The sequence below is a fragment of the Triturus cristatus genome, chromosome 3_1 (assembly GCF_964204655.1).
Source record: "Triturus cristatus chromosome 3_1, aTriCri1.1, whole genome shotgun sequence".
NCBI classification, from domain to species: domain Eukaryota; kingdom Metazoa; phylum Chordata; class Amphibia; order Caudata; family Salamandridae; genus Triturus; species Triturus cristatus.
In genome coordinates, this window is record NC_140583.1 from 69,905,368 (window position 1) to 69,919,908 (window position 14,541).

The following is a 14,541-nucleotide window of genomic DNA, read 5'->3' on the forward strand; positions in this document are numbered from 1 at the left end:
GAAATACTTGAGCTTGGGCTTTATACGAGTGTCAAAATCTCCCGCGGCGTCGCCTCTTTTCTTTATTCCTAAGGCAAACGGCGAGCTGCGCGCGTGCGTGGACTACCGGGCCTTAAACGCCGTAACAGTGAAGAACAGGTACCCCCTTCCCTTAATCAATGTCCTGCTGGAGCAGGTAAAGGAGGCGGTGATATACACGCGTCTTGACCTAAAAGGGGCGTATCATCTGGTCCGTATGAGGAGAGGAGACGAGTGGAAGACCGCATTTAAAACACGCTTCGGTCTCTATGAATACTTAGTGATGCCGTTCGGGCTGTGCAACGCCCCCGCGGCCTTTCAGTTCTTCTTGAACGATGTTCTACGGGAATACCTGGACCACTTCGTCATATGTTATATAGACGATATCTTGATTTACTCTACGAATACTCAAACTCATACGCACCACGTCAAGACCATTCTCCAGACCCTGAGACGACATCACTTATTCTGCAAAATCAGCAAGTGCGAATTTGGGGTAACAACGGTGGAGTTCCTAGGAGTAAACCTCACCCCCTGGGGCCAGGAAATGTCGGAAAGGAAGGTGCTGGCGGTAAAAGAATGGCCAATCCCCCAGAATCTTGTACAATGTTTCCTGGGGTTTGCTAATTTTTATCGCCGGTTTATTGATCACTTCTCGGACCTGGCGACCCCTCTTACTTTGCTCCTGCGTAAACAGTCGGCGTTTCAGTGGAATGCCAAGGCTCAAAAGGGGTTCGAAGAGCTAAAGGAAGCCTTTGCGACCGCCCCTGTGTTGGCTCATGCTCATCCGGAATACCCCTTCATAGTGGAGGCAGACGCGTCCGATACAGCGGTGGGAGCCGTCTTGTCACAAAGACATTGCGAAACAGGACGCCTACATCCGGTGGCTTACATGTCCCGAAAATTGAACCCCGCTGAATGCAACTACAATATTGCAGAAAAGGAGTTGCTAGCCATCAAGAACGCCTTCAGTGAATGGAGGCATCACTTGATGGGGGCCAGACATGTGGTTACGGTTTACACCGACCACAGGAATTTACAGTTCATGACGGCGGCCAGACACCTCACCCCCCGTCAACTGAGATGGACCCTCTTTTTTGCAGGGTACAATTTTGTTGTCACTTACAGACCCGGAAAGGATAACAGGAAAGCAGACGCGTTAACCCGGCAAGCATCCCAGGACAGCACCGTAGCGGGTACAACAGGGACCATCATTAGCCCCGATCATGTAATAGGGGCTACGTGCACGGATCCATTCTTACGGAGTGTAGCATTGAACTGTCGAACAACTAAATGGAAGAACTGGCTGCATGACAATCCAGAGTGGAAACGGGTACAGGGTCTCCCGCTACGAGGAAAACAACTGCTCCTCCCCATCAGATCATTAAGGCTGCAAGCGTTCAAATGGTGCCATCACCTGCCCTGTGCTGGACACAATGGCCGGGACAAAACCCTTGACAGGATCCTACGACAGTTCTGGTGGCCTTCGGTAAGGAAAGACGTGTTCACATGGGTCCAGGAATGCGGAGTGTGCAATCAAATGAAGGCAACCCACACCAAACAAGCTGGCTTACTGCAACCTCTCCCCACGCCTGACCTCCCTTGGGAGAACATCTCAGTAGACTTTATAGTAGGCATGCCACGGAATAAAGGATGCACCGTGATCACGGTGGTGGTGGATTACTTAACTAAAATGGCGCACTTCGTCGCTTGTAAGACGATGCCCTCGTCAGGTCAGCTGGCACACTTGCTCCTGGAGAACGTGGTACGCTTACACGGATTGCCAAGGAAGATTGTCTCCGATAGAGGCGGACAGTTCACAGCCCATTTCTGGAAGGCCTGGTGTTCAGCCTTGGGAATCGAATCCAACATATCCACCAGCTTCCACCCGCAGACGGATGGACAAACAGAACGGGTTAACCAAACCCTCAAGCAATACCTGAGGTGTTACTCCAACGCCTCGGATAACGAGTGGGTGGATTTCCTATGGTTAGCGGAGGTGGCATATAACAGCGCTACGCACGCGTCCACCAAACTTACACCTTTTTTTTGCTCTTATGGGTTTCATCCTTGGTTTTCCCCCTTCCTGAACCCAGCACACGTTGCAAAGGTACCTGAGGCGCAGAGTAGGATAGACCGCATACAGACAAATCTACGAATAGCAAAGAGCAATCTGAGGGCCGCAAAACGCAGCTACAAGGCATTCGCAGACAAACACAGGAGGTCAGGGCCTGTTTATAAAGTGGGGGATTACGTGTGGTTATCCACAAAGCACATACGTTTTAAACGTTTCAGCATTTTCAATCCCAAGTTCATAGGTCCCTATCGGGTGCTTAAACTGGTAAACCCGGTGGTGGTGAAGCTATCCTTACCCTCTACGCTACGCATACATCCTGCATTTCATGTCTCCCTGGTGAAACCTGCTCTAGTGGGGCCCACGCGTAAACCAGCCCCAGTGGTAGTGCAAGGCGAGGCAGAGTATGAGGTGCGAAGGGTGCTTGACTCCAAGATATACCGCAACAGGCTATGGTATCTCCTTGCTTGGGAGGGATACGGTGAGGAAGAAAACTCCTGGGAACCTGCATCCCAGGTCCACGCGCCTAGGCTTGTTGCCCTGTTCCACAAAAAACATCCCACAAAGGCTTGTTTGTGTCAGTGCTCTTCGGGGGAGGGATGTACTGTTGTGGCTCACAGGAGAGCACTGACAGCCCGAGGCACACGGGAGAGAAAGAACTACAAATCCCGGTGCGCATTGCGTGAGGACGCTCCAACGTCATCACGCACGTAGCGAAGATGCAGAAAAGGGAACATCCGGCATCGGACGGGTGCCGGTTATTTTGGTTCCAGGTTCCCGAGAGGACGTGTTCGAGAGAGGATGATTGGCGTACTGGTAGGGGTGCTCGGCACCAACCTTGCAATTGCGCTGTAGTGTTACCTCGTACGATTTGTTTTGATTCCGGTCCTTGCGAAGTGCAAATTTGAGACTATACCGCGGCTGTTCCGTTGGACGCCGCCTAGGCATTGCGGAACCGCTGTGGCGGTGTAAACTTTTGTTCATGGTCATGTTCTGTTGTACGTAGCGGCTCTCAGGGTCAGAGTCGCTCCTTGTTAAGGCAACAGCGAGAACCTTTTCCAGGGGAACAGTGCAGCGCACGCCCGCTGGATTATCGGAGGAATTGCCTCCCCGAGAAGCTGAGGGAATTTTGCCTTTGGCTAGCGCCCTCCCAGGTGTATGGGATTAGCGCTCTGAGTTCGTGCAGAAACTGTGGAGATCGCGGCAGGCAGCACTATGGTCTGACGCTTAGCTGCACCTCAATTGTTTCTTTGTCTTAAAAACAGGGGCGGAGAGGAGACTCCTGGCATACCTACATCCCCTCCCCCTGTTATACCCGAGGTTCCAGAATTGTGGTATGTTAGTTTGTTCCGGGAGAGGACCAGAGGGCTGGTGCCTAGAGGGGGTAATCGCTGGCTAAACCGTGTCCCTTTCTCTAGGTTCTGAACAGTCTGATCCTCGGCTCTCCGGGTCCGCCAGGCAAGAGTGCCCTCTTTCATTTACAGGTACAGCAGGGGAAATATAGGGATCGCCTGGAGTAGTGGGGGTTTAGGGGTTGTCCTAACCAAAAGCTTGTGCTTTCTCTTTCAGATCTCCCTCCCCGCAGTTCCCTTCCTTTCCTTCCCTCGCCTGATCACCCTTCTGTGTCTGTCATACATATACCAGACCAAGGGGTTATCGGGAGGTGGACCCCTTACAGCATCGTGCGACCCTGAGGACGTTGGACTGCGACACAAGAAATAATACGGCATCTAGTCCATGCTTATGATACATAAAGTACCCTGGAGTGTCCCTAGGTGGAATGGGAACAGCTTCTTCGAGTACCCCTTTTCTGGTTTTGATCTGTCTTAATTTTGAAAAGAGCGGCATTTTTAGACCTTATTATTTGAACACACCTAATACAATAAACACAATAATGAACAATCATTCACACCACAATATGTAGAACGTATTAAAACATTTAACATTTAACAGTTTAACGAACGATGATAACTAATAGAAAACTAGTTACTGACATAATACTAACACTAGATAATACTGAATTATATGCAAGACATACTAGATATACTGCTAAACAGTACAGATACACTGCTGAAACAGTGCAGACCGGATTTGTGTACCCAAACCCGTCTTGACCGGCACAACCTATGTGCACGTCTAAATGCCTCCCCGGCAACGGTACTCACCGGGTAGCGCGGAACGGAAGGCCTCGGAACTGAACTGAAACTGGACCGGACTGGACTCGACTCGGCTGGACTCGGAACTTCGGAACCTGGTGGGCCTCTGTATACCTCGGATCTTGCTCTCTCAGCTAGGCTCTGGTCGGGATACTTCGCACTTCTCACCGCCTCGTCTGGGTGTTGATCGCAGCCTCAGTCACCCCCGCTCGGCCGGAGGGAGATACAGGAAATCCTGCAGGTACGCGTTTTTGTCCGTTCAGCTGTGGCAGGAGACCGGGCCTGCAACGCACCTCCGGCGCGTGAGATGAGAAAGTGTCCCTATTCGGGCGCCAATTTATGTGGTAAATATTTCATTACCGGTACTATTTTTTTATGCGGTAAAGTCTAGTAAGAATAACTCAGTAAAAATAAGAGGCAGAATCCGTGGTATTAGAGGTTCTGAAAGGCTTTATTCCTCTATAAAGGAATTACAGTTCGAACCGTAGGCTTCAAATTCCATCACCACGAAGGTTCAGGAAGGGAAGGCAATACATTATTGACAAGTAATGATATTTATATGAAAAGTATTACATTAAGACAAATGCAGGAGGCGTAACAGCTGATAATACAGATAATGATACACATACGTAATGAAAAAAGGCGTACATATAGGCGTAACTAGATACGTCATTAAACATGATGTCACAAGTGGGTGGATCCATAAGAGTATCCTGCAATGTCAGCAGAAATATTTGGCAGAGATGCGCGCGCAGCCGCATGACGTGTGATTGACGTGCAACTAGAGGGTGAAGGGGACTTGACATTTAGCTCTACATGTGGAGACAGAAGTCTGAGGGGTCATGTCAACCTAATCCCAAATCATATCTAATATCTTATGTTTAAAGAACTGTATTATCCAAAAGGAAAGGTCTCTAGGATGGAATCTATTCTATACTGACTGTTAGTGCGTGTACAAGCGTCTAAGTGTCTACATGAGATGCGATGGGGCAGGAATCTTCCATGGTAACAGGGGCTATGATTTACTTGCATGAGGACTGTGAGGCCTGGCCCTTTGCTCGGTAGCTGGAAGAATGTTTACCTAAACTACTAGACAGGAATGCATCGGATGAGGAGCGGAGCAGATAATCTTGAAGGTGAAATACAGTTTTTGGCAGGCAACAGGCTGGATCAGGCACCGTTAGCCGCGCAGGGAGTAGGACAAAGTTCATGGATACAGATGCGGGCTCGGACTGGAGCTTTCAGAGGCAGAAGGCAGAAAAAGGCTTGATGACAGAAGTCAGGGCCTACTCGCCTGAATCTGTAAAATGTGGAAAGTGAACCACATAAAGTCGGTGGCCTTTCATACTTAGGAATGGAATATCTGACCCATTCATGGCGGATCTGAAAGAGGACATGTTGACGGTGGACGCACATGTATTTGCGTCTTCATAACTGGAACTGGAGGGAACATACATGTACTTGTAACATGCACATGGAGCCGTTGGGGTCTACGATAGGGGACATAACTGATCACAAAATTCATATTTCCTCAGCGCGACCAAACAAAGAAAGTGCAAAGTGCGTGTTACCAGCAGGAAGGTAAAAAACAATTTCAGTTGCTTTGCTAGTTATTAAAACAAAGGGCCGCAGTTTTCAAATTAAAATTTAGTGCTTGGTTAGTGTATGCTAAGCAAGGCTTACATAGATGTCACCAAATATCTCAGACTGCACGCGTCACTGCGTGTGAAGAATAGCATTGGCTTTAAGTAGAGAGCCGGGCTATGGGTCATGTGACTGTCCGAGCTCCACCCCCTCTAGCTCCAACAACTGTGTATGACGATTGAGCACGTACGCCCAACACCCTCCATACCAATCGGGGAAACCCCGCAGTGAAATGAGGTGTGGGCGCGACCAAACAAAGAAAGTGCAAAGTGCGTGTTATCAGCAGGAAGGTAAAAAACAATTTCAGTTGCTTTGCTATATATTAAAACAAAGGTCGTAGTTTTCAAATTAAAAGTTAGCGCTTGGTTAGTGTCTGCTAAGCAAGACTTACATAGATGTCACCAAATCTCTAAGACTGCGTGCGTCTGCTGCGCGTGAAGAATGGCATTGGCTTTAAGTAGAGAGCAGAGCTCTGGTTCATTTGACCGTCCGAGCTCTGCCCCCTCTAGCCCTACCAGCTGTGTGTGACGAGAGAGCACGTACGCCCAACACCCTCCACATCAATCGGGGAAACGCAGCATTGGAACGAAGAGTGGGTGTGACCAAACAAAGGAAGTGCAAAGTGCGAGTTATCAGCAGGAAGGTAAAAAACAATTTCAGTTGCTTTGATAAATATTAAAACAAAGGTCATAGTTTTCAAATTAAAAAATTAGCGCTTGGTTAGTGTCTGCTAAGCAAGGATTACATAGATGTCACCAAATATCTAAGACTGCGCGCGTCTGCTGCGTGTGAAGAATGGCATTGGCTTTAAGTAGAGAGCCGGGCTCTGGGTCATGGGACCATGCGAGCTCTGCCACATCTAGCCCCACCAGCTGTGTGTGACGAGAGCATGTACTCCCAACACCCTATACATCAATCGGGGAAACCCCGCAGTGGAACAAGTTGTGGGCGCGACCAAACAAAGGAAGTGAAAAGTGCGAGTTATCAGCAGGAAGGTAAAAACACTATTTCAGTTGTTTTGCTATATATTAAAACAAAGGTCGTAGTTTTCTAATTAAAATGTTAGTGCTTGGTTAGTGTCTGCTAAGCAAGGCTAACATAGATGTCAACAAATCTCTAAGACTGTGCGCGTCCGCTGCATGTGAAGAATGATATTAGCTTTAAGTAGAGAGCAGAGCTCTGGTTCATTTGACCGTCCGAGCTCTGCCCCCTCTAGCCCTACCAGCTGTGTGTGACGAGAGAGAACGTACGCCCAACACCCTCCACATCAATCGGGGAAACGCAGCATTGGAACGAAGAGTGGGTGTGACCAAACAAAGGAAGTGCAAAGTGCGAGTTATCAGCAGGAAGGTAAAAAACAATTTCAGTTGCTTTGCTATATATTAAAACAAAGGCCGCAGTTTTCAAATTAAAAAGTTAGCACCTGGTTAGTGTCTGCTAAGCAAGGCTTACATAGATGTCACCAAATCTCTAAGACTGCACGCGTCCGCTGTGTGTGAAAAATGGCATTGGCTTTAAGTAGAGAGCTGGGCTATGGGTCATGCGACTGTCCGAGCTCCACCCCCTCTAGCTCCAACAACTGTGTATGACGATTGAGCACGTACGCCCAACACCCTCCATACCAATCGGGGAAACCCCGCAGTGAAATGAGGTGTGGGCGCGACCAAACAAAGAAAGTGCAAAGTGCGTGTTATCAGCAGGAAGGTAAAAAACTATTTCAGTTGCTTTGCTATATATTAAAACAAAGGTCGTAGTTTTCAAATTAAAAGTTAGCGCTTGGTTAGTGTCTGCTAAGCAAGACTTACATAGATGTCACCAAATCTCTAAGACTGCGTGCGTCTGCTGCGCGTGAAGAATGGCATTGGCTTTAAGTAGAGAGCAGAGCTCTGGTTCATTTGACCGTCCGAGCTCTGCCCCCTCTAGCCCTACCAGCTGTGTGTGACGAGAGAGCACGTACGCCCAACACCCTCCACATCAATCGGGGAAACGCAGCATTGGAACGAAGAGTGGGTGTGACCAAACAAAGGAAGTGCAAAGTGCGAGTTATCAGCAGGAAGGTAAAAAACAATTTCAGTTGCTTTGATAAATATTAAAACAAAGGTCGTAGTTTTCAAATTAAAAAATTAGCGCTTGGTTAGTGTCTGCTAAGCAAGGATTACATAGATGTCACCAAATATCTAAGACTGCGTGCGTCTGCTGCGTGTGAAGAATGGCATTGGCTTTAAGTAGAGAGCCGGGCTCTGGGTCATGGGACCATCCGAGCTCCGCCACATCTAGCCCCACCAGCTGTGTGTGACGAGAGCATGTACTCCCAACACCCTATACATCAATCGGGGAAACCCCGCAGTGGAACGAGTTGTGGGCGCGACCAAACAAAGGAAGTGAAAAGTGCGAGTTATCAGCAGGAAGGTAAAAAACAATTTCAGTTGTTTTGCTATATATTAAAACAAAGGTCGTAGTTTTCTAATTAAAATGTTAGTGCTTGGTTAGTGTCTGCTAAGCAAGGCTAACATAGATGTCAACAAATCTCTAAGACTGTGCGCGTCCGCTGCATGTGAAGAATGGTATTAGCTTTAAGTAGAGAGCAAAGCTCTGGTTCATTTGACCGTCCGAGCTCTGCCCCCTCTAGCCCTACCAGCTGTGTGTGACGAGAGAGCACGTACGCCCAACACCCTCCACATCAATCGGGGAAACGCAGCATTGGAACGAAGAGTGGGTGTGACCAAACAAAGGAAGTGCAAAGTGCGAGTTATCAGCAGGAAGGTAAAAAACAATTTCAGTTGCTTTGCTATATATTAAAACAAAGGCCGCAGTTTTCAAATTAAAAAGTTAGCACCTGGTTAGTGTCTGCTAAGCAAGGCTTACATAGATGTCACCAAATCTCTAAGACTGCACGCGTCCGCTGTGCGTGAAGAATGGCATTGGCTTTAAGTAGAGAGCTGGGCTATGGGTCATGTGACTGTCCGAGCTCCACCCCCTCTAGCTCCAACAACTGTGTATGACGATTGAGCACGTACGCCCAACACCCTCCATACCAATCGGGGAAACCCCGCAGTGAAATGAGGTGTGGGCGCGACCAAACAAAGAAAGTGCAAAGTGCGTGTTATCAGCAGGAAGGTAAAAAACAATTTCAGTTGCTTTGCTATATATTAAAACAAAGGTCGTAGTTTTCAAATTAAAATTTAGTGCTTGGTTAGTGTCTGCTAAGCAAGGCTTACATAGATGTCACCAAATCTCTAAGACTGCACGCGTCCACTGCGTGTGAAGAATGGCATTGGCTTTAAGTAGAGAGCCGGGCTATGGGTCATGTGACTGTCCGAGCTCCACCCCCTCTAGCTCCAACAACTGTGTATGACGATTGAGCACGTACGCCCAACACCCTCCATACCAATCGGGGAAACCCCGCAGTGAAATGAGGTGTGGGCGCGACCAAACAAAGAAAGTGCAAAGTGCGTGTTATCAGCAGGAAGGTAAAAACAATTTCAGTTGCTTTGCTATATATTAAAACAAAGGTCGTAGTTTTCAAATTAATAAGTTAGCGCTTGGTTAGTGTCTGCTAAGCAAGACTTACATAGATGTCACCAAATCTCTAAGACTGCGTGCGTCTGCTGCGCGTGAAGAATGGCATTGGCTTTAAGTAGAGAGCAGAGCTCTGGTTCATTTGACCGTCCGAGCTCTGCCCCCTCTAGCCCTACCAGCTGTGTGTGACGAGGGAGCACGCACACCCAACACCCTCCACATCAATCGGGGAAACGCAGCATTGGAACGAAGAGTGGGTGTGACCAAACAAAGGAAGTGCAAAGTGCGAGTTATCAGCAGGAAGGTAAAAAACAATTTCAGTTGCTTTGCTATATATTAAAACAAAGGCCGCAGTTTTCAAATTAAAAAGTTAGCACCTGGTTAGTGTCTGCTAAGCAAGGCTTACATAGATGTCACCAAATCTCTAAGACTGCACGCGTCCGCTGTGCGTGAAGAATGGCATTGGCTTTAAGTAGAGAGCCGGGCTATGGGTCATGTGACTGTCCGAGCTCCACCCCTCTAGCTCCAACAGCTGTGTATGACGATTGAGCACCTACGCCCAACACCCTCCATACCAATCAGGGAAACCCCGCAGTGAAATGAGGTGTGGGCGCGACCAAACAAAGAAAGTGCAAAGTGCGTGTTATCAGCAGGATGGTAAAAAACTATTTCAGTTGCTTTGCTATATATTAAAACAAAGGTCATAGTTTTGAAATTAAAAAGTTCGTGCTTGGTTAGTGTCTGCTAAGCAAGGCTTACATAGATGTCACCAAATCTCTAAGACTGTGCGCGTCCGCTGCGTGTGAAGAATGGTATTAGCTTTAAGTAGAGAGCCGAGCTCTGGTTCATGTGACCGTCCGAGCTCTGCCCCCTCTATAGCCACCAGCTGTGTGTGACGAGAGACCATGTACGCCCAACACCCTCCAAATTAATCGGGGAAACCCCGCAGTGGAATGAGGTGTGGGCGCGACCAAACAAAGGAAGTGCAAAGTGCGAGTTATCAGCAGGAAGGTAAAAAAGTATTTCAGTTGCTTTGCTAAATATTAAAACAAAGGTCGTAGTTTTCAAATTAAAAAATTAGCGCTTGGTTAGTGTCTGCTAAGCAAGAGTTACATAGATGTCACCAAATCTCTAAGACTGCGTGCGTCTGCTGCATGTGAAGAATGGCATTGGCTTTAAGTAGAGAGCCGGGCTCTGGGTCATGTGACCATCCGAGCTCCGTCCCCTCTAGCCCCACCAGCTGTGTGTGATGAGTGAGCCAGTACACCCAACACCCTCCATATCAATCGGGGAAACCCCGCAGTGGAACTGTTATAGCGTGGAATGCAAAATCCCTTTCTACGTCACAGGTCATAGATCACACACAATACTTCATACGCTGGTGGGGCCCATAACACCAACATACACCCATCGATTAACCTGCTTCAAAGAGGTGATTGTTCCACTCGCTGTAATGGAAAGAGTACACACATAACCCTATTCATAATGGTCTAAGCTTCACCTTTAGTACTCCTCCCATGTATAGGCCATGGATCTACTAGCTGCAGGTTTAAGTGATAACAAATTCTAAAACAATTTCAGTTGCTTTGCTATATATTAAAACAAAGGCCGCAGTTTTCAAATTAAAAAGTTAGCACCTGGTTAGTGTCTGCTAAGCAAGGCTTACATAGATGTCACCAAATCTCTAAGACTGCACGCGTCCGCTGTGCGTGAAGAATGGCATTGGCTTTAAGTAGAGAGCCGGGCTATGGGTCATGTGACTGTCCGAGCTCCACCCCCTCTAGCTCCAACAACTGTGTATGACGACTGAGCACGTACGCCCAACACCCTCCATACCAATCGGGGAAACCCCGCAGTGAAATGAGGTGTGGGCGCGACCAAACAAAGAAAGTGCAAAGTGCGTGTTATCAGCAGGAAGGTAAAAAACAATTTCAGTTGCTTTGCTATATATTAAAACAAAGGTCGTAGTTTTCAAATTAAAATTTAGTGCTTGGTTAGTGTCTGCTAAGCAAGGCTTACATAGATGTCACCAAATCTCTAAGACTGCACGCGTCCACTGCGTGTGAAGAATGGCATTGGGTTTAAGTAGAGAGCTGGGCTATGGGTCATGTGACTGTCCGAGCTCCACCCCCTCTAGCTCCAACAACTGTGTATGACGATTGAGCACGTATGCCCAACACCCTCCATACCAATCGGGGAAACCCCGCAGTGAAATGAGGTGTGGGCGCGACCAAACAAAGAAAGTGCAAAGTGCGTGTTATCAGCAGGAAGGTAAAAAACAATTTCAGTTGCTTTGCTATATATTAAAACAAAGGTCGTAGTTTTCAAATTAAAATTTAGTGCTTGGTTAGTGTCTGCTAAGCAAGGCTTACATAGATGTCACCAAATCTCTAAGACTGCACGCGTCCACTGCGTGTGAAGAATGGCATTGGCTTTAAGTAGAGAGCCGGGCTATGGGTCATGTGACTGTCTGAGCTCCACCCCCTCTAGCTCCAACAACTGTGTATGACGATTGAGCACGTACGCCCAACACCCTCCATACCAATCGGGGAAACCCCGCAGTGAAATGAGGTGTGGGCGCGACCAAACAAAGAAAGTGCAAAGTGCGTGTTATCAGCAGGAAGGTAAAAAACAATTTCAGTTGCTTTGCTATATATTAAAACAAAGGTCGTAGTTTTCAAATTAAAAAGTTAGTCCCTGGTTAGTGGCTGCTAAGCAAGGCTTACATAGATGTAACCAAATCTGTAAGACTGAATGCGCCCACTGCGTGTGAAGAATTGCATCGGCTTTAAGTAGAGAGCCGGGCTCTGGTTCATGTGACCATCCGATCTCCGCCCCCTCTAGCCCCACCAGCTGTGTGTGACGAGAGACCATGTACGCCCAACACCCTCTAAATTAATCGGGGAAACCTCGCAGTGGAACGAGGTGTGGGCGCGACCAAACAAAGGAAGTGCAAAGTGCGATTTATCAGCAGGAAGGTAAAAAAGTATTGCAGTTGCTTTGCTAAATATTAAAACAAAGGTCGTAGTTTTCAAATTAATAAGTTAGCGCTTGGTTAGTGTCTGCTAAGCAAGACTTACATAGATGTCACCAAATCTCTAAGACTGCGTGCGTCTGCTGCGCGTGAAGAATGGCATTGGCTTTAAGTAGAGAGCCGGGATCTGGGTCATGTGACCATACGAGCTCCGCCACATCTAGCCCCACCAGCTGTGTGTGACAAGAGCATGTACGCCCAACACCCTCTACATCAATCGGGGAAACCCCGCAGTGGAACGAGTTGTGGGCGCGACCAAACAAAGGAAGTGAAAAGTGCGAGTTATCAGCAGGAAGGTAAAAAACTATTTCAGTTGCTTTGCTATATATTAAAACAAAGGTCATAGTTTTGAAATTAAAAAGTTAGTGCTTGGTTAGTGTCTGCTATGCAAGGCTAACATAGATGTCACCAAATCTCTAAGACTGTGCGCGTCCGCTGCGTGTGAAGAATGGTATTAGCTGTAAGTAGAGAGCCGAGCTCTGGTTCATGTGACCGTCCGAGCTCTGCCCCCTCTATAGCCACCAGCTGTGTGTGACGAGAGACCATGTACGCCCAACACCCTCCAAATTAATCGGGGAAACCCCGCAGTGGAATGAGGTGTGTGCGCGACCAAACAAAGGAAGTGCAAAGTGCGAGTTATCAGCAGGAAGGTAAAAAAGTATTTCAGTTGCTTTGCTAAATATTAAAACAAAGGTCGTAGTTTTCAAATTAAAAAATTAGCGCTTGGTTAGTGTCTGCTAAGCAAGAGTTACATAGATGTCACCAAATCTCTAAGACTGCGTGCGTCTGCTGCATGTGAAGAATGGCATTGGCTTTAAGTAGAGAGCCGGGCTCTGGGTCATGTGACCATCCGAGCTCCGTCCCCTCTAGCCCCACCAGCTGTGTGTGATGAGTGAGCCAGTACACCCAACACCCTCCATATCAATCGGGGAAACCCCGCAGTGGAACTGTTATAGCGTGGAATGCAAAATCCCTTTCTACGTCACAGGTCATAGATCACACACAATACTTCATACGCTGGTGGGGCCCATAACACCAACATACACCCATCAATTAACCTGCTTCAAAGAGGTGATTGTTCCACTCGCTGTAATGGAAAGAGTACACACATAACCCTATTCATAATGGTCTAAGCTTCACCTTTAGTACTCCTCCCATGTATAGGCCATGGATCTACTAGCTGCAGGTTTAACCCCTTCAGTGCCCGCCCCTTTCCCCGCCCAGTGCCGGCCGTTGCATTAGCGGGCGGGGTCTATGACGAGCTGGACTCGTCATGGGCACAGCGCCACCGCGGCCCATGACGAGTCCAGCTCGTCATGGGCACTGAAGGGGTTAAGTGATAACAAATTCTAAAACATCATTTATATCAATACATTTTCTCAAATAAAAACGACCCAACACAGTTCTTGTAATGAATATTAAATTTTATCTAAATAATTGAATTCAATTCTCTGGGTTTTAATCAAGCAAATTAGATCATCATAGTTACCTATTCTGGCTAAAAGTCGCCCTCTAATTCAAAATCCCGGTCATCAGTTCATACTGTCAGAGTCTTTGAGAAACAGCTGTCCTGCAGTGTCCCCGTCCTCTACGTCAGTAAATCGCAAATCTTCTGAAGGGTCTCGAACAATTGAAAGGCAAAAGCTAAGGCCCCTCTCTAATCTACCATTTTTATAGTAATTTTACATTCCGAAGTGTAACAAATTGTATTTTGAACACATCCCATTCGTCCGATGGGGAAAGTTCAACTTCTTTCCCATACATATAATGTGTCTTTAGATATAGTTCCAATCCACGCAATAGTATCTTTTCATTGTTTCTTTCAGAGCAGCTTGGCCGTAAGCCCGGGAAATAGCCTTGGTTGTCACAGTTGAGTCGGGGTCATGTAAAGGCTGCGGCAGCTGATGGCGACGCATGAGCACTTCACCCAGAGATGCTCATAATGGAGTTGTTCTCGTCTAACAGGGACGTCGGCCATTTTGTGGCCACCAAATGGTCAACTTAAGCAAAGAAACACAAAAATGTAATTAATACATAGAAATGACTAATAATCTGTTATCCCCTTACTAATGTCCATATGTGTATGTATTTATCTA